Source organism: Cryptotermes secundus, unplaced genomic scaffold (genome assembly GCF_002891405.2).
Source record: "Cryptotermes secundus unplaced genomic scaffold, Csec_1.0 scaffold186, whole genome shotgun sequence".
Classification (NCBI taxonomy): Eukaryota; Metazoa; Arthropoda; class Insecta; order Blattodea; family Kalotermitidae; genus Cryptotermes; species Cryptotermes secundus.
This window is the reverse complement of record NW_019727393.1, coordinates 19,284-39,251: the sequence shown is the minus strand read 5'-3', so window position 1 is coordinate 39,251 and position 19,968 is coordinate 19,284. Positions and strand designations below refer to the sequence as shown.

The following is a 19,968-nucleotide window of genomic DNA, read 5'->3' as shown; positions in this document are numbered from 1 at the left end:
CGCAACAAATCAAAGTCACGCACAACAGCCGATGTGCCCGCCGAGATTCCAACCAAACACCTCCCGAATACAGGCGTAGAGCGTTGCCTGTAGACCAACCTGTTTGGTCACAGCATCCAAGGACGTGTTACATATTTATCAGATATGGCAGGCCTGAGAAATCGCACTTTCACGTGTGTCGCAAAGGAACGACACATTCAGATATTCTGTTCATATTAATGGCGCCGAACATGTAAAATATACTCTGACTGAAATGGGCATGTGACGTCATGACAGCTCGCCTGTCACGATCATGTAGGAAGTTCTTTCGCATTTTCAGTTTGTTTCTCTGGACAGCTATTCATAGCTCGAAGCTTTGTCTCAATTTGGCACCTCCAACGGCCTTGGTACTAAACTACAGCAGATACAAATACATTGTTGGAAAGTCAATCATTGTGAACAATCAAAACCTATATTCGATTAATTTCATTAGATTTAGAATATAATATCGAATAACGCTTGAAATCATACTTAAAGAATCCAATCTGTATGCAAAGCTGAAGACAATTTTACATAATTCTTAAATTCCAGTTTCAGCTTAATGCAAATTACAAGTTTTATTGCCCTGACACGAAAACTGAATTCATCTGACAATTCTTGAGGCGTGCTTCCACATACCGAATTTAATATAAATCTGTTTCGTACTCTGCGAGATTTAAGAAGCGGACGGATATACACTTTGTGCTAAGTAGTGCACAAAAGCTCGGGATCTTCCACCAAGAAAACACATCTTTTTACCGTCACAAAGACCGGCGAGTTACTAGGTTATACATTTGGCGTAGGAAATTACTTGCCACGAACCACTCTAAAATACTTACCAACTAAATTAGTTACCGACCTGCAAGAAGAATTCTTATTGTGAGAAGGCTGGTAACTCAGCTCATTAAGACATCATATGATTATCTTATGGAGTCCGAAGATGCAGCACTAAGTTCAAAAGAGAACTCAATGGATCCTATCTTGAGGCAGTTGCCAACGTATATTGTCTCCGAAGTGCTACCTTCCTTTCAGGTTTCCTATCTAAAATTATGTAAGCATGTATTCTCTCTCATTTATGTAACATATCTTGTCCAAGTGCTAGCTTCCTTTCAGGTTTCCCGTCTAAAATTATGCAGGCATTTATTGTCTCTTTCTTCCATGTATATACCTTGTGCTATCTTCCCTCTAGGTTTCCTATCTAAAATTATGTAAGCATGTATTCTCTCTCTCATTTATGTAACATACCTTGTCCAAGTGATATCTTCCTATAAGGTTTCCCGTCTAAAATTATACAGGCATTTACTGTCTCTTTCTTACATGTAACATACCTTGTCCAAGTGCTATCTTCCCTTCAGGTTTCCCGTCTAAAATTATGTAGGCATTTATTGTCTCTTTCTTTCATGTAACATACCTAATCCAAGTGCTATCTTCCCTTTAGGTTTCCCGTCTAAAATTATGCAGGCCTTTATTGTCTCTTTCTTGCATGTAACATACCTTGTCCAAGTGCTATCTTCCCTTTAGGTTTCCCGTCTAAAATTATGTAGGCATTTATTGTCTCTTTCTTTCATGTAACATACCTAATCCAAGTGCTATCTTCCCTTTAGGTTTCCCGTCTACAATTATGCAGGCATTTATTGTCTCTTTCATGTAACATACCTAGTCCAAGTGCTATCTTCCCTTTAGGTTTCCAGCCTCAAATCATCCAGGCATTTATTGTCTCTCTTAAATGTATATACCTTGTCCACGTGCTATCTTCCCTTTAGGTTTCCCGTCTAAAATTATGGGGGCATTTATTGTCTCTCTTACATGTAACGAACCCTGTCCTTCTATCTTTCTCACCTTTTCGCTTCCTCACCGCATCAGTATTTGGCAGCATTCTGCTACGTCCTTTCTCTTAGGTCCAAATCACCGCCTATGATGTTCTCACTAAGGACGCCATTTTCATGGAAGTCAAGATTCGATTGTTTTCGACCATGAACTCTCGAGGTGGTCATATGCACGAGGCCTTGAATGCAGCTTTCACTGCAACTCTGTATGACGGGACCGAACAGGAACAACATTCTGACAGCAGCACTATCACCATTACAATCAAATCTGCAATTTCTTCCAACACTATCACTGTCACTGACAGGCATCAGGTAATCTGATAACAGAAACATTTCCGGCTTCAGTTCCCAGTGCTTCATGTTCATCAACACATTTCGCATGAATACGAAAACATGATGACAATACCTCCCGAAACATTCGCGTTTCCAGTTAGAAATACACATAAAAATAATGAAAGGTTTAACAGTTCTTTGTACATAAATTAGGTGAATTTATTTTACAATTTAGAATGTATAGCCTCTAAAATCTGTGTCGAATAAAATGTTTCCTGGAAAATACTCTGAATTCGTCAGTACCCCAAACTTCTTGGAATCTTGTGGCCTATAACCCAGTGTTCCGCCATATTGAAAACAAAGCTTCTACTCTTCCAAGGCTATAGCGATGTGCATTTCAGCATTATTATCAATCAGTAATGCTCATTCTTAACAACTTAACACTTGTAAGAATTTTCGATAATGTTTCATTACCAAAATAAAAAAAAAATGTTCTGTACGCGGGAATAGGATTCAGTACAGAATTAAAAAGAAGTTTGTGCTTACGACGACGGAACGTTTTTGTGTTCCTTAATTACTCTTTTTTTACATCTTACGTCCCTCCAGCTGAAAAGACTGTTTTAAACAAAACGATCAATATGAACGGTTCTATTTCTGGCATAAAACGCAGTGTAATCGTCGAACGGTTTCTTGCTTGGCCTATTATTGGACCCTGAATACGGTGGCGACAGGTTCCTCGGAAACGTCGATTGACTTTCAACGGATTACACGACCAACTCTTCATAACTACCGACGTGAGAACCCTACATACTCGTATACTGGGTATGTATTGCAGAGACCAACCGGGCAACGTCGTCTGCAAAAGAACTCTCAATTATTCTGATAAATGGCCGGTCATAGAAGCCGCGCGGGCTAAGGCATGAAATGAGCGGCCTCCGTAGTCTAGAGGTAACGTTCCCACCTCATGACTCGTGGTACGCGGATTCAAACCCGGCGGAGGTCGTGGAATTTTTAAGGGCGGAAAAATTCAGGGAACAAGTCCTCCGGGAGGAACATTAAGCCGTGGGTCCCGTGTCGTAGCTTTACGGCACGTAAAAGAACCTCGTATCTCCAGAGGAGGTCACTGAGCCAAATTCAAGGAATTTTCCCGCCCAACGGTAGTCTCTAACGCCTCTGATAGATGGGGGAAGCATTATAGATACCGCTAAGCCAGTAGAGGCCGAACTCGCTGGCTCGGTCGGGACTGATGGTACGCACCAATATCGGTAGGGTATAGAGACTGGTAGAATATCATAGAGGGAAGCACAATGGAGCAATACTGGACTAAGTGCATGGGGAAACCCACCCTCTCCAATAACTAACTAAAGGCATGATATATCTTCGCCCTCTGGAACACTTGGACCGTGGTTTCGAATTCCACTCCAGGCATGGATGTTTGCGTTCATTCTGTGTTTGTGTTGTCCTGAGTCGGTAGCGGCTTTGCGTCTGGCCGATCCCCCCTCCAAGAAGTCCTACTGACTGTCTCAGATTAAGAAAATGAAAGGAAAGAAATGTTTCACGGATGTCCTATGCCCCAAGTGGGAGTAACAGGATTAGACAGATATATTCTCATATATATATTCCCCCCCCCCAAATAACTCTGTAGAAAATTCAGCGTTCTGATAACAGTCTGGCGGAATATATAGTAACCACAGAGCTTCAAAAGTTCCGGGACATTGCGTGTTTGGGGCCCCGTTCACCTTGCGATTCCCACATATTTACGGTGAGCAATTTTTGCATACAAGTCACAAAGGCGGCATTCTGAACTACGTTCTAATTTAACAATCATATACGACAAACACACTCCTATATCCTTTTACAATCTCGGTTTCCTCACGGCAGGCAGAAAACAACCGGAGGCGACTGTGTCTAATGAATTATTGAAGAATGTACCGGCCGCGTGTGTCGCCTTCATAACACCCTAGGGCCACTGTATCAACAAGCATAGCAGTTTCAGGGAACCAGGAAGTCAATCAAGTGAGCCCGTTTTTCGTTGGCCCTCTCTCTCATGACAGAACAGGTTTTTCGCGTTACGTTCAAATATCCCTGGACCGAACATCATCTACTAACACCATGGCAAGGGACCTTTCCTGAGCTGTACTCAAGAGGAAAGGCAAATCTGTTTCAACGTTTAGTCTTCTAGGGGCCTGGATACCTCACTGACGGACTACATAACCACCCAACTAACTGAATAACAAACTTCACGGAGCTGATCCTTCTTAAGAAACTAACAGAAGCTAAGCTGTTGTTTCTGGAACCCGACAGTTCATCACTGCGTTCACAACAGCCCGCCACCGGATCCTGTCCTGAGCCAGATCAATCCAGTCCACACTCCAAAGACCTCTAATATTCCGTGAGATGCTAAAGGGAATGTTATTCCCCCGGCTGAGGGCCGCCTTCGAATTACTGCACATACTTAGACCAAAACTATAAACGGCTTGGAACTTCTAAGGGCAATGTTGGCATCTCACGCCGTGACAGACTTCCCTAAAACTCTTATAGCAGGATTCATTTGTTTAATTTTACTGCATTTTTTTTTTGCGTTTTAATTTAATAAAATTTTACATATGTTGTTTCATGTAGGTGTAAACCTTGAACTCACAGTCAAGGTACGAACCCAGACAAAGAGCGACACAAACAAAGAGAGAAGAACAGAAAGTAATGTGAGGCCGTACAAAGTTCAGAATGAAGAGCTCCACAGTTTGTACACTTCGCCTAATAGCTTATTCGGGTGATCAAACCACGAAGAATTCCATGGGCGGGGCCTCAAGGACGTATAAGAGAGATAAGAAAGGTGTAGTTGTCCCTGTGCTTGCCTTATTGAGCACTACGCCGTGGGGGAGTGGATGTACAGATCCACGCATTCTTGACCTCGACACTATGTGAAGGTGCAGATGAGATATCGATAAAAATGTTACTCAAGTACGTGAAAGTAAGAACCAACTTGGAGATCAAGGCGTCGACAGGATAATATTAAAATGAATCTTGATGATGTAGAATGTGAGGATATGCACTGAATTCATCTGACTCAAGATGGGGCCCAGTAGTAGGTTCTCATGTACACGGCAATTAATCTGGCCATTATTAACTGCGTGCAATTATCTACCGCCTCAAAATGCTATAGTTCATAAAGCCGACTGAGGTTCAAATACGGCCATTAGCCTATGACCTCTCATCCTAGATTTACAAGCGATCGTTGCCTGAAAAATTTCCGGTCACACGTTGACTACGGCAGTGAAATGTCAGAGGCAGTGGGGTGCGGGGGGAGAGACCACTAAAGCATATGGGAGTGCCGTTACACCACAGAAACCAGAGCACTTGCCTTCAGTATTCAGTTCGCTTTCAATCTCCTTTGTAAGATAGTCCTATCGATTTCACGTTGGACCCTTGCGCTCAGCATATGCATGTGTCGAACGCCGCAGCACTTTAGCAAAGCGTATTTTAACTACGGGGACCCAAACACTGCAATCGCTACGCAATAGAAGACTATTCGCATAATGTGAGACACGGTGGAGTGTACTACTGCCGNCATATGCATGTGTCGAACGCCGCAGCACTTTAGCAAAGCGTATTTTTTACTACGGGGACCCAAACACTGCAATCGCTACGCAATAGAAGGCTGTTCGCATAATGTGAGACACGGTGGAGTGTACTACTGCCTAACAGCAACTAAGTGGAAATATTTGTATTCTTCTATTCCTGTTGCTCCTACTTGGAGCATAGGGCATTCGTGATATGCTTCGTTTCACTTCAGTTCCTTACTCTAATATAATCGACAGACACCCAGGACAACGCATGGAGCCCGTCGCAAGGCCGCTACCTAACACAGAAATCCATACCTTGAGTCGGATTCGAACCCACGAACCCGGTGTTTGAGCGGGGCGAATACATTTCAGGCTTTATAGTGCGCGGCCATTGTGGATTTTACAAGACTGCTCATATTACATCTATAACGGAACATTTTTTTACCAAAAACTCCCGTATCGGGTAATTGGCCCAACCAGCTTCATAACAAAACGATACTGCACACTCTTTCCCAGGGGCTAAACCAGCTGGAGTGCGAAGTAAGTTCATTTCCATCGAGTGCCGTGTGTAAGAATTATGCACCTTAAGGAGTTTTAAATAACTTGTACTAGACATTTAAATTCTCAGCTGGTACAGTAACTCCCATCCACGCCTGTACAGTCTGTTCAAACAATATAAATTCAAAATTAAACTCTACTTTAGGCCCAGAATTCATCTGTGTCTTCTATTCATTGCTTTCTGTTGAACTGTTTTACGAATGTTCCACGTCCCGCAATTCTCAAACAACTATAGCTGCACAACCTTTACTTTCTGTTTCCTACGTGCAGATAACTTCCGATGGAAATCCTGTTCTGACAGAAATATATGCATTCGCCATAAACTGTTCATAACACAAACGCCACATGAAGACGTGGTTTGGTTAGTAATTACAGTACAGACTCCGCAGAGCCAAAATGTAGTCGCTCAGCTGACGACGAAATGCCGTGTCTCACTATCCTGAGAAGATGCAGTGTTTTCCGCATTCACTTCAGGCACACTTCCTCATAACATTTTAAAATGGATCATGACCATTTCCTTCCGAATTCGTTAAACAATGGACACTATACTGTATAACCTATGCAGCTCGAAAAGCGTCGTTACATAAACATACTATGTAAACACCATGCATAACTGCTTGAATTTCATATGCGAAGAAATTAATTATAAACACACATGCAAATGGAAAAAAAGAAATTATTTAAATAAAACGTATATGGGTTTCCCAGACCCACTGACACATTTCAACTGGAAGGATGACGTCTCAGTGTCACTCGAGCCAGGTGGAGTTGCAGACGCCATGCCAACCATACTGCGTCGCAATAGAATTACATCGCTTTCCGTTCTGTAAAATCCCCTGCCACTCCATCGGACATTGTAATGTGTAACCATATGGCCACAAGGCAATAACATCTTAAAACAAACACATGGGAGAATGCGCCACCTTTACACTAACAAATGTATGCATATCTGCGTGCCCTTCACGACTGACCTTGACGTTGTACAGTCTATGAACAAAAACGGGCCACTTACCAGCAGGAAGATACCGGCATCATGGTTGTTCTCGATATACCCGAGAATTTTATGAAGTTGTCTTGACTACCAGTGCACACAACTAAAACAAAAACACAGGAGCATTCACTCTACACGAGAGCCAAACGAACATCGCAGTGGTCCGACATATACTGCACTAACGCTGCGCAATCGTCCACCTCGGCCGCCCGGAGAAACGGGGGGGGACCCCTCAGCTGCTACCGCCCGGGCCGCAGTGGAAACGTACAGAAACGACTCTGGATGCCCCCTCCCCCCTTCCGTTATGCCCGGAAATCGATCGCCGCGAAATTTCTCGAATCTGCACGATTCCTGACTCCCACTTTCCTTTCGGTGACGCGGTGCGCAGTCATGTGACAGATTAACCATTTTCATAACACCGCATAGATTCTTCTCTGACGCAAACTATCGCCTAAATGATGATGACAATGACTTTGTGCCTATTTCATTCTGATCTCATACGGTTTATTGTCAGCAGTTTCTTACTGCAGTCTTTGATCAAAGGAAGACGCCATTAATCGCGGGACTAGAAACATCTTCGCATCTTCTCGAGTAAAATTGCAAGCAATCCACTTAAGGGGTACAAAATATTATTCATCTCAGTAAAATCATATGACAAATAGCTGGGCATACAGTTCCACAAGGCACTCCCAGTAATATTACAAGTTCCACGTGTATCGTCCTTTCTATGCACATCAGAACCCAATTTGAACCTCATAAGAAAGGACAAATGCAGACACCTGATCGGAAAACCTGAAGCAATATCACTTGCAAGACCTGGGCGTAGATGGAAGGGTAATATTAAAATGAAGCTGAAAGAAATAGGATATGAGCTGGATTAACGTGGCTCAGGACAGAGATCAGGAGCAAGATTTTGTGTACAAGGTAATAAACCTTCAAGATCCATAACAGGTGAGGAATTTCTTTACTTGTCGCGTAACTAATAGTTTCAGGTCTAAACGTTTCTGACGAAACCGTATTATCAAAGTGATACATATATTTTTCGTTGTCTCGTTTTGATTATCGAAACATGTTTTGGAAGCCGGTACTGTTTCCGTCACCAAGTAACGGTACAGAACCTGTTCTGGAGCTTATCTCCGAAGATACAGATTAGCTCCATCTAATCGATTCAAAAGAGTAATTTCCATACCTGATGACGGAAGCGGGGCCAGCTTCCGAAACGCTATGTTTAACCAAAGCGAGACGTCGAAAAATGTCCGTCCTATAAACATAATCGTCAGTCTGACTGCTAGCTACTACGCTCCATGGAGTCGGCGCTCAAAAGCCTGACGTGGTTAGAAATGAAACTGCATCACATACCACATACATTTCAAATCTAACGCTGTAGGTGTACTGTTTTCGCGTTTCTCAAGCAGTGGTCCTTGCTGCCAATGTGCCTTTGTTGTGCGGTGAACAGTTACGCTAGGTACAATAACTTTCTAAAGGTCCGTGGTAATGGCTGATTCACTACACCACGATTTCTCAAACGGCACTTTATCGGTCTGCGGATTATATACTAACATCACAGACTCCTTTCTTTAACCACAAACACTATGGCAGCAAATTCACCGATCCAACACTTCTAACCAGCCACAGGACACTTCCACACACCTCTGTCATTACAACCCAACTCCCTAACACTCATCTTCAATGATTTCAGTTTATTACAGGTGAACAGAAGTGCTGCTTTAAAATCTGCGTTTTTATTTCACTTTCTTTATTGCTAGTGGGGTGCGTCTAAGTCCCTTGTACTGCGGCCACTTCTGGCTTATTGTACCAGCCCCAGATGATAGGTGAGGGTGATTGTGGAGCACTTGGTTGAATGAAGATTGGCAGGGGAAACCGAAATACTCGGAGAAAACCTACCCCAGCGCCACTTTGTCCACCAAAAATCCCACTTGACCAGACCCGGGATCGAACCCGGGCTGCCGCGGTGGGAAGCCAGCGACTAACCGCTTGAGCTATGGTGCAGCCTTTGTTTCATTTTAGTAACACAACAGCTACCATAGTTAACCATTACTGTTTGTTTCTCCCCCTTGTGGTGTTAATAGTCTGTCCGCACGAGTGAGTGAGGGAGACGCATTTGTGGGGCCATTCAATGTATCCCTCTGCAGCGAGGGTGCGAGGTCGTGCTCCACGCCCCTTGGAAGACATAATTTTATGTCTCACAATTTCCACTATTCCGTATAACCTCTGGCATAACTTTATAACTCCGAAAGTCTAATGTGGGTAATTACGTATGACATCTATTTTATTGAGCCCACTGCATAGAGACATTCGTTTTTATATTTATATTCTCAATAAGCACATGCAGACAGACTATTCTGCCTACTGCAAAATGCGAGAGATGAATACCTCCACGGAGCTGGACCTTCTTGAGAAGTACATACCATCCCATCCTATCTCCCTAAGATTCATTTTAATATTATCCACGGACCTAACGCTGTGTCTTCTTAGAGGTCTCTTTCCTTCTGGCTTTCTCGCCAGTTATCATATATGCATTCCTCTTCCCCCCATTCGTGCTACATGCCCTGCCAACCTCATCCTCCTTGATTTGATTATTCTAATTATACTTGATAATGAGTAGAAGTTATGAAGCTCCTCATTATGCAGTTTTCTCCAACCGCCTGTCATTTCATCTCTCTTCGGTCCAGATATTCTCCTCAACACCCTGTTCTCAAACACCCTCAGTTTATGTTCCTCCCTTAATGTCAGAGACCAAGTTTCACATCCATATAGAACCAAAGGCAAAATTATAGTTTTGTATATTCTGATTTTTATGTTTTTGGACAGCAAACGAGAAGACAAAAGGTTCTGGGCTGAATGGTAGCAAGCACTGACCGAGTTCAGTTTTCTGAATCAGGTTTCGATTTGGTTTAGTCGTTCCAAAACATCTGAACTGCGCCACATTTCAAAACATATATTAGCTATCTTTATTCATGATTCTGCCCTGCATTTTGGTGAGACAGCAACATATACTTATTTTTCTCAGTGTTTACTTCTAGACCAACCTCTTCACTTGCGTCAATTAAAGTTTATGTGTTTTTATTTATAGTATCTATATTATCATCAAGCAGATTCACATCATCAGCACAGCCCAACAGCTGATGTGTCCCGTTTAATTTCAGTCCCACCTCGATTTCCAGGAGATTCCCAATGGCATATTCTAAAGCAAAGTAGAAAAGCAGTTGCGATAAAGCATCTCCTTGTTTTAGACCTTCTTTCCGGCTTTCCCACCAATATCCTAATATGCATTCTGCCGCTCCACCCATTCGTGCTACATGCCCTGCCCATCTCATTCTTCTTGACTTGATTCTTCTAATGATACTTGGAGAAGAAAACAAGTTATTAAACACCATATCAATTTTATTTTCTAAATCACTGCCAACATTCAACAGCCGCGTTCCACGAAATTCTGCGAGTTCGCGAGATACTAATTAAGCACTACGCTATGAAGGCGTACGGGGGAGTCGATGTACAGATCTATATTTTCTTGACCTCGGCACTAGCTGGAGGTGAGTGGTCAGTTTCACGTCCCTGCCGCTTTCACCCCCAGAAAACGCTACTCAGAGGTTCCGAAGCTAAATGCAGACTACGTCTCCAATTCTGCAGTTCAGCAAGGAAGCCCGCAAAGCCCCTCTATGTTCGCAGTGAATGCATAAAGTGCAGGTCGTGTCCGCATGTTGCATTTCCGAAACTTCGGCTGCGAATTCTAATGTGTGTACAGCTTCTAGATTGCATATAGTTGAATGCCAGGATTACTGATGAGTGATCAATTAGAAGGAAGAGCTCGTGACCTATTGGAGGTACTAACTGGCATATTCCTGGAGGACTGAGGTAAACCAAGAAAGCCTGTCAAGACAGCCGGTATCTGGGCGGAGGTTCGAAACAAGTACCTCCATAATACAACTCCAGAGTTACCTCTACAATAACAGTTTCGTGAATTTGATTCTCCTTAGCCAATCGTAACTCCTATTTTACCTGTAGCACAAAGAGAGTTTTATTAGTTCTATCAGAAACGGCTAGCAGCTACACATCGACACCGTATAAAACGCTGTGACATGAGTCCTGGGAGACTCTACGAGAGACCAGAGAAACAGACATTGCAAGGGCCGTGTAAACGCGCGACAATACCACAGCCATCCCTAATGAACATGTACACGCAACATTAGAGGAATTGCCGGAAGCGGTGTTTTCCATACGGTCCGCGCCGAAGCTATATAAGAAGTAGACTGTAACTTGTGAGTCAGTTACCCGTGTGGAGGCGGGGTCGAATACCACCACCGTGAACCTGCGAGTCGTAGGAGGGGACGAAAAGGGAAGTCTAAAATCTGAGATAGTAAAATATGGTCGCGAGACCCTATTGACTCGGACCTGAGAAAGACTGCGCTGGCAAGGGCCAGCAACATATACAAAAGACAGACCTCATATCTCGTCAGAGAGGGCGCCCCACAAAAACAAAACCGTAACTGTCAAACAGTAATAAATATCTTGTCATGGGCCCCAGATGGGGCTCCACACCAAGACTTACTGACTGACTGCCCGTCAGTCGCAATGTGACTTTGACTTTGACATGTTATGGGTCAGTTCGGCTAGGAAGCCCGTCGGGAGTTGACAGATGTAAAGTTGAACACAACACACAGCGCATAGGAAACATCTAACCATAAGCCATACAACCTCAAGCTGACATCTCCCATCTTCGGGATGAATTAACAAGGAGGAGCTTAGCATTTTACATCAAATGTTTTAAATATTTTAAATATTTTAACATTAGCGTTTTAACTTAAAAACAATTTCGGATGGAAAGTGAGAATTGATAGTGTACTCAACTATCCTAGCAAGTGTTGTGCTTTTACATGTCAACATATTGTAGCAGCGTCCACACAACAAACATAACTGTGAACATCATAAACAACGACAGTGTTTTCATAATTGTAGTAAGTGCCTCTGATGATGGTTGTGTCAAACCGAAACATGTAAGGCAGAAGTGATAAAGAAGTGACCTACAAATTGTTACACTCGACGGACTTTCTATTAACTTTGTAAAGTTGAAAGTTTTGTAATTCGCTTGTACTTTCTTTATCTATAATAGTATATATCTCTGTAAACGTCTTTTATTTTTATAGTACGAACCTTTACTTATTACTAATTAATCCAACTGAGCCAAGCCCTTCTTCAGAAGTTGCCTGTGGCTCTGCTACTAAAAAATTACCCAACATTTTATGGAACCCGAAGGTTCACAAAAACCCGCCACTACTCCCTATACTCGACCAGATGAATCCAATCCATACCACCCTATACTATTTCTTTAAGATGCATGTTAATATTATCCTCCCGCCTACGTCTAGGTGTTCCTGGAGGCCTATTTGCTTACGGATTTCCCACCAAAAAACCTAAACCTCCCCCACGCGTTTGTTTCATTCAGCGAGTTTGCAATTCAGAAAAGCATTATGTAATGTCGTGGCGCCGTATCATAGCTCAGGCAGTCACCGTGACTTCATGTGGGATTCATGGTGGACGAAGTGGCACTTGAACAAGATATCCTAGGAGTTCCTTCGGCTTTCCGCCACTTCATCATGCTCAGATGCACCGGCCTCAGTAAGTCTGGGGTTACATCTCTGACCCGGCATTCGGCTGGCTACAGGGTACGGAAGTTGATCGTTAACATAATGCATATGCCTAATCAAAAGGCACATACAGGGTGTTTCACGACGTTAGGGCATAACTGCAGGCGGCGATTTCCTAGGTCTTTGTGATCAAAAAAGTTCATATAAACATGTGTCCGATTTTGGACGGTTACGGAGTTATGACCGTTTTTTCATTCCCGTACACGCCCTCGTATGAACCGCGTCTGTCAGCTGTCGGGTCGCTATTTTTAGCCAGCTACAGACAGAGCGTTCTCGTTATCTCGACACTTGAGAGGTACCTAAGGCGTGCTGGGTTGGTATGTTTGGCGCGGTTCACAACCGAGCGGCAGCCTGTGTTGCGGCCGGCGGTGGCATTTTCGAAAATCTGCTTTAAGCACCAATAAAGTCAAATTAAAGGTAATTTCACGAAGTTAACTTTACATTCATACTTTAAATGTATCATGTATTAAGCTGGTTTATTATTTTGTTCCGTTTATTGTCAGTAATCGTTACCTTCTGTTCTGAGTTTAAAACGGTCATTAACTCCGTAACCGTCCAAAATCGGACTCATGTTTATATGAACTTTTTTGATCACAAAGACCTAGGAAATCACCTCCTGCAGTTATGCCCTAAAGTCGTGAAACACCCTGTATATGGAAATCCGATATCCTTCATAACAGAATCAGATTTGTGTACCTGGATTGTTATATTTTAACCGACCAGTCTTCTCAATGAAATGAAAGTGACGATATGACGCAATCTTAACTGGGACAAAGATCTGTATATGAGAATGAAGTAATATGAGGAAAGTACCAGAGCGAAATAGAACCAGTGGGGCCGGGAGATGGGTGCGGCGGTGCAGGAGGGAGAGGGGTCCCAAAGCATCAGCTACAAGTGGCTGAAGAGAACGTGAGCTCAAGTGACGCAAGTATGACGTCAAACCTACATTCTACAATGGCACTGCGATTTCTAGCACCCAAGCTGCTATTATATATTTCATATCTAAAAACATGACGACTTGACAGACTGACCTACGTTGAGATATATCGGACAGTCGTCAGCATCTACATCAGAGGCACCATGCAACAAATTTGCTGTGGCTGCGATCATGACCGAAACAAAAGATTTGGGAGTCCAGCTGTGCTATTTGCAATTTGATACTTTATGGAGCCTTGACGGTAAGTATTTCACACCGCAGATATCGTGTTCACTATTGTTGTCTTCCTCTTCTATTTCTTTTTCCTTCTAATTTATTCTCTTCCATATTCCTTTCCATTAATTTTCACTTATCTTCCTTCTTCACTTCATCTTCTCTCCGTACCCTATTCTTCCATTTCACCCTCTTTTATTCTTATTCCATTTTATCTTCTTCTTCTTATTATCTTTCTCCTCCAACTCTAGTTCTTCCTTTCCTTCTCTCTGTTCGATACATTGACCCGCACAACAGTGCGTCAATTTACTGCAAACAGCCACACCAAAATACAGCAAGATTTGCTACTCACTCAAATAAACATTGTATTAACAAACGTTTCAAGGGCAGAGGAATGGAAGCCACTGTGTATTAATAGCCCAATGAGACTCGTGGGCGCTGCTAAAGGCCAAAGAGTCTCCCCTCGTAATTTTCCATGTAGTTTTCCTATTTTAGATATTTAAATATGATTTAGCCGGTTACGGTAGCCGAGCGGTCTACGGCATGTACTGTCTTCGCTCGCTTAGAAACCGGGATCGTGGGTTCGAATCCCACTCAGGACATGGATGTTTAGTTAGTGTGTGCGTTTTTCTGTGTTTGTGTACAGGTAGAGGCCTTGCGAGGAGCTGATCACCCACCCAAGGAGTCCTACCGAATGTGTAAGATCTAGAAAAACCGAAGTGAACGGAGAAATTCATGGTGGTAGGCCTAGGCCCACTGGGGCTGTAGTGCCAAGGAAAAAAAATGATTTAAACGCACCGAACAGAGTAGCCTGTTCCACAAGAAGAAAATCTCAGAGGCCAATATATGTATGTTACACACGCAGTTTTGGTACAACCAACGGGTCCAGTGCAAGAAGGGTGTAATTCCACTTCAACTTCCATCATACAACAAAAAACATACATATGTTTAAGAAATCATTTAAATCACACCCCAGCGTGGCTCCATTTTCACTGTAACAACGTAAGTACCCACTCCAGCTACATCTGTCTTCTACCAAGAAAGTTAAAGTTGTCCCTGTGCCTAACAGATTAAGCGATATGCCGTGAAGACGTATTGGGGAGAGGACATAGTTCCATCATGCCACCAAACTCTCATGGAACTGGCCAAACATAACAGGGTACAACTGATATGGGTGCCGGGGCATGAGGGTATTGCTGGAAAGGAAACAGCAGATCAATTGGCTAAGACTGGANCGAAGGAACTGGTGAAGTTAAACAGGAACCAGGTACGATGGGTGGTAGGACTACTTACAGGACACTGTCACCTCAAAGGACACCGCTTCAAACTGGGACAAAGTGATAGTCCCACTTGTGAGAGGTGTCAGATAGAAAATGAAACAGCCACACACGTCTTGTGTGAATGTGAGGCTTTAGCTTAGTTAAGATTACGTCACTTGGGTCAATATTTTATGGAACCAAGTGACTATTTCGACGTCCCCACGTACAAAATCCTGCGCTTCATTCGAAGCTCAGGATTGCTGAGGGGATAATCAGAAGGGGAGGCACAACAGATCACTGTGGTCGCGGTGCAAGGGCCAAGAAGGCCCACCCCTTATACATTCATTCATTCATTACCTAGCAATTGATGTTCTATTGTTGAGCGCATTTGCTTAGGGATGTGTTTACAGAGCCGTTGCCTAGCAGTGTGCATGTATCACAATACTTTAGTGTTTTGAAAAGGAGATGGCTTTTCATATTATTCTCCCACAGTAAGAGACCACACAATACAGATCTAACTGGTAAGGAAATACTTTCTTTATCGCCTCTGCTGTAATGGATAATTGACGAGATCGTAGGTCTCTGAAACGAATAATATTTCCAGAATGCAGTCTTCTCCATTATTATTAACCTCATTTGTATTTCAGGGTAGGTTCAATGTTCAAACTCCAGCGTCAGGGTAGAAGCTAAATTTAACATCTGACCGCCAAGTTTAGTATCGAACTGTGATACACGTTGCTAAGATAAGCTCACACCTCTTCCCTCCACCGGATGCCGAGATGGTGTGGGCGTGTACGCAAGGCCGCCATGATGGAGTGCCAGGGGTAGGGTAGGCAGTGCTCGGTTGTCTGAGTCCCTGAGCCCCGACCTCACCCAAAGTCCCAGCATCCCGAGCTGAAGCAAATCGATCGGTTCCCTGTTTCATGCTCCACCTAAACATCAAAAGCTGCTCAACTGTGATCCGTGTTTGGGTCAAGTGCAGATATGCTGCTTAGTGCAGTATCCCCATCAAAATTGGCCTCGTATTATTTGTGGGGCAGTTACGATAAATCGATTGTTTTACAGAGGTAAGGTAAAGTTACCTGTGTTTACGAATTAAGCACCACGCCATGAAGGCATGGAGTGGATGTATAGATCCACATTTTCTTGACCTCGGCACTAGCTGGAGGTGAGTGGTCAGCTTCACGCCCCAGCCGCTTTACCCCGGTATCCATGCGATAATAGGTTGGGTGCTGTTAAGAGCCTGTCTGGACAACTTGGAGAAGAGAAAATTCTTGACCCTACCGGGGCTAGAACCCCGACCTCTCAGTCGTCCAGCCCGTAGCCAGTCCCTATATCGACTAGCCTACGAATTAAGCACTACGTCATGAAGGCGTATGGGGGACTTGATGCATAGATCCACATTTTCTTGACCTTTGCACTAGCTGGAGGTCGGTTATTTTATATGACACATTAATTTGTAAAACCTCAGGAATAATAGGATATGGAAATTTAACTTCAGAATGAAAATATTTGTTTTGCATGTTCGATATAAATGGATTTGCTACTCATATTATATGAACTTTTAACAAATGTTATTAACGGAAATTACAAATTGTTGCCATTAATGTTTGTCTTAATGATGGTAAAACTTTCAATTTGAATCTATGTAGTGCATAGTGTGAAACAATGCTGAATCAGTTTTATCCAATTCTATGTTCAGTTCAATTCACTGTTGGTTTATATCTTTCTTCATTCTCTCTTCCAAAATTCATTCCTTCAGTTCTTCCATTCCTCGTATACCTAATTTCCAGATTTCTTCCTTTATTTTCTTCTTCTTTCATTATGCCACTTTTATCTTCATATTTCCACCCAACAGTCACTTAAACCTTTAAAGGCCTAATTTCTTCTAAATAGTAAAAAAAATTTAGTTCGTACCTTGCAGGAAATACATGACGCCTCCGCCACAAAGTAATGCTGTTTAGTGTGAGAGTCATACGAAAAACACAAATACACTGTGTGGGCAGAATACAGAGATCTTGTATTACAGCAGCTGGCACTGGGCTTTAAAGGGTTAAGGCTTGCTGAATGTAGCTGATGTCTGCATCGGACTCACAATTCGTTACCTGTTTAGTTGCTAGTGGCCGGTGGTTTGACGTTCGGTCAAAGAAAATGGTTAGGGCAGCAAAACTTGAATGTACGACCAGTAAGACTTGTGCCCTGAAGCATCCTGCAGACTGCATCAGCCATTAAGGGAGGCCCTCCAGGTACACTTCTGCCACCAACTGCATGTTCCCCGAGCACACGCTTCTGTGTTGGATGCACTCGTGAGCAACCCCAGTGGAGCCAGTACTCATTAACTACGATTAACTGGCACACATGATGTCGTATAGGCCGGAAACCCTACCACGGTTTGTTGGAGGTCGATCCTGACAGATCTCGGTATTTATACTCACGATTGTTCGTATCATAAGGTCACCTTTAAATAATCATAAACTTGAATCTATAATGAATTAACATCAAGAATATCGACGTATGGAAAGCAGAAAAAACACAACTGGCAAATACGTATGCTCCACTGGAATACACACTTCCACTCTTGCTTAATTTCAATCTATATACTGGATTGTAATCGTTCAAAACGTAAGGATATATCAAATTTGGAATGTACTCGCTTCATTAAAAACAGTTTAATTTAATTAGCGCTGCTCAGTAGTTGTAGAAATTACACATTTTAAAGAGTAACTTAAAAAGAAACATAATTAGCATATGAAGAAAGCAGTCTTGTGGGATGTGGCACCGTGTAGATGTGGTGTTAACCGACGTTTCGGTTAACGCCACATCTACACGGTGCCAGATCCCAGAAGACTGCTTTCTTCATAGTCACCGCCGTGAAAACCTCAAATCTTACATAATTAACATATGTTGAATATAACTGATGAATGTTAGAAATTCTTAGGCGTAAGAAAGTCATTGCCTCTTAGACCAATTTACAAAGTTAATAAGTAGGATCAAAAGAATATAATTAACATGGGTTTATTGCAAGAAATGAATTCGTTTTCTAAGAAATTTGATGTCGTGGCAAGTAGATGTTTAGAACACGTGTTTGAAGTCGGGGCGCCAGCCCATACATTGAATTAATGAGCTGTTCATGGCGTGTTTGAGACTTAATAGCCAGTGGTACTGATTGGTCAGTATAAAAATTAAAGAGCGCCCAAATTTTAACGAGACAAAGGCAATCTGCGTCATGGAAGCGTCAAGATGCCTAGCTTCCACAAATCATTCTGTTTTAAGTTCCTAGAAAAGACGCATGTAAACACTTCTCTTCGCAAAGCAGTCGGGTTTATGTCTTAAGATTTCAAAGTGTAAAAATGCAAACGCTGATTTAAGCAAACTTAAGAGTCATGCATGAAACTCCGTGGTTTCAGTCCGCAAGCGAACCACACCGACCGAGCGACCGCCGCTTGTCGGCGAAGCTTAGTGCCAACTTTTGCGGATAGAGGGTGTCGCGTGGTCAGCGCAACGAATCCCCACGAGGCTGAGTGGACCCCGTTCCAGAGCCACTACTCCTCAGAAAACATCTGGTAGCTCCGGGAATCGAATCCGGACCTCTGGATCTGTAGCCAAGAACGCTGACCACTACCCCACAGAGGCGGTCTAAAGTCATGTATGCTGATTTGTAAATATGTGCTAGTAGCAGCAAAACAATAAGCAGTGACTGCGTAATCATCAATGGAGCTGATTAAGCATGTCTTCCCTTTACCTGCCCAAGCAAGACCCGATGCACCTTGAAGATAATCTGCTCGCACAGATACAAGTATTAAAGGAGCTTGTCATTCAACAGAAGCCCGGAATATCAAAGAAGCGTTACCGGTGTCCGCAAGAGTGGCAGACAACTTCCAAAGGGTACGGTATCGCCACTGCACTGAGGGGAGGAAGTAGACTGAAACTAAAAGCGTAATGACCCACCCCTCTTCCACGACTAACCAACTAATGGGAGCAGAATCCTTCTTGAGAAGCTAAGAGTTGCCCAGCCAGTCAAGGAATTTCCTTCATTTTTAGGTAAGCTGATGGTTAATTACCATTATTACAACACCCTGACACTTCTCCCCACCACCAGCCAGTTGAATTCAATCCACACCCTCCTACCCTATTTATTTAAGATAAATTTATTGTAGTTTTAACCTCTCATCTACGCCTATGTCTTCCTAGCGTCACTATCCATTAGGCTTTCCTATAGAACTCTCTACACATGGCTGTACCAAGCGTGCTATATGCCCTGCCCATCTCATCCTTCCTGCTTAGTTTCATACTGCGCTTACTTCGCTCTTATGTACAAACACGTGTATTCTCCTCAGCACCATATCCTCTGGCGTCAGTCTTCCTTCGTCCTGTATTTCACACGCATGTAGAACACCGGGAACGTTTATAGGGCTACACATTTGAATCTTTTCTTTTCAGATAGCAGGAGTGATGATAAAAGATTCTGGGCAGCAAGCATTCCCCAAATTTAATTTTCTCTTAATTTTTTCAAAACTGAAATTTTCATTTATTAGTTGTCAATCACTTCTCAAATGTGACAGTTTTACTTTGTTGGATTAATCCGATTTTAAGATCTAGTATATAACTCGACCGCCGGTCACGGTAGACGAGCGGTCTAAGGCATGTACTGTCTTCGCTCGCTT

General features: G+C 42.9%; 1 protein-coding gene across 1 annotated transcript in view; it reads right to left on the bottom strand.

Annotated features, from left to right (window-relative positions):
* The window catches only part of LOC111864648 (DNA-directed RNA polymerases I, II, and III subunit RPABC3), a 223,548-nt gene extending 216,095 nt beyond the window's left edge, over positions 1-7,453 (bottom strand). Inside the window, exon 1 of the mRNA XM_023852039.2 lies at positions 7,251-7,453. The gene's annotated coding sequence lies outside the window, so the exon portion shown is untranslated. The remainder of the gene's footprint in view (positions 1-7,250) is intronic.
* Between the last annotated feature and the right edge of the window lie 12,515 nt (positions 7,454-19,968).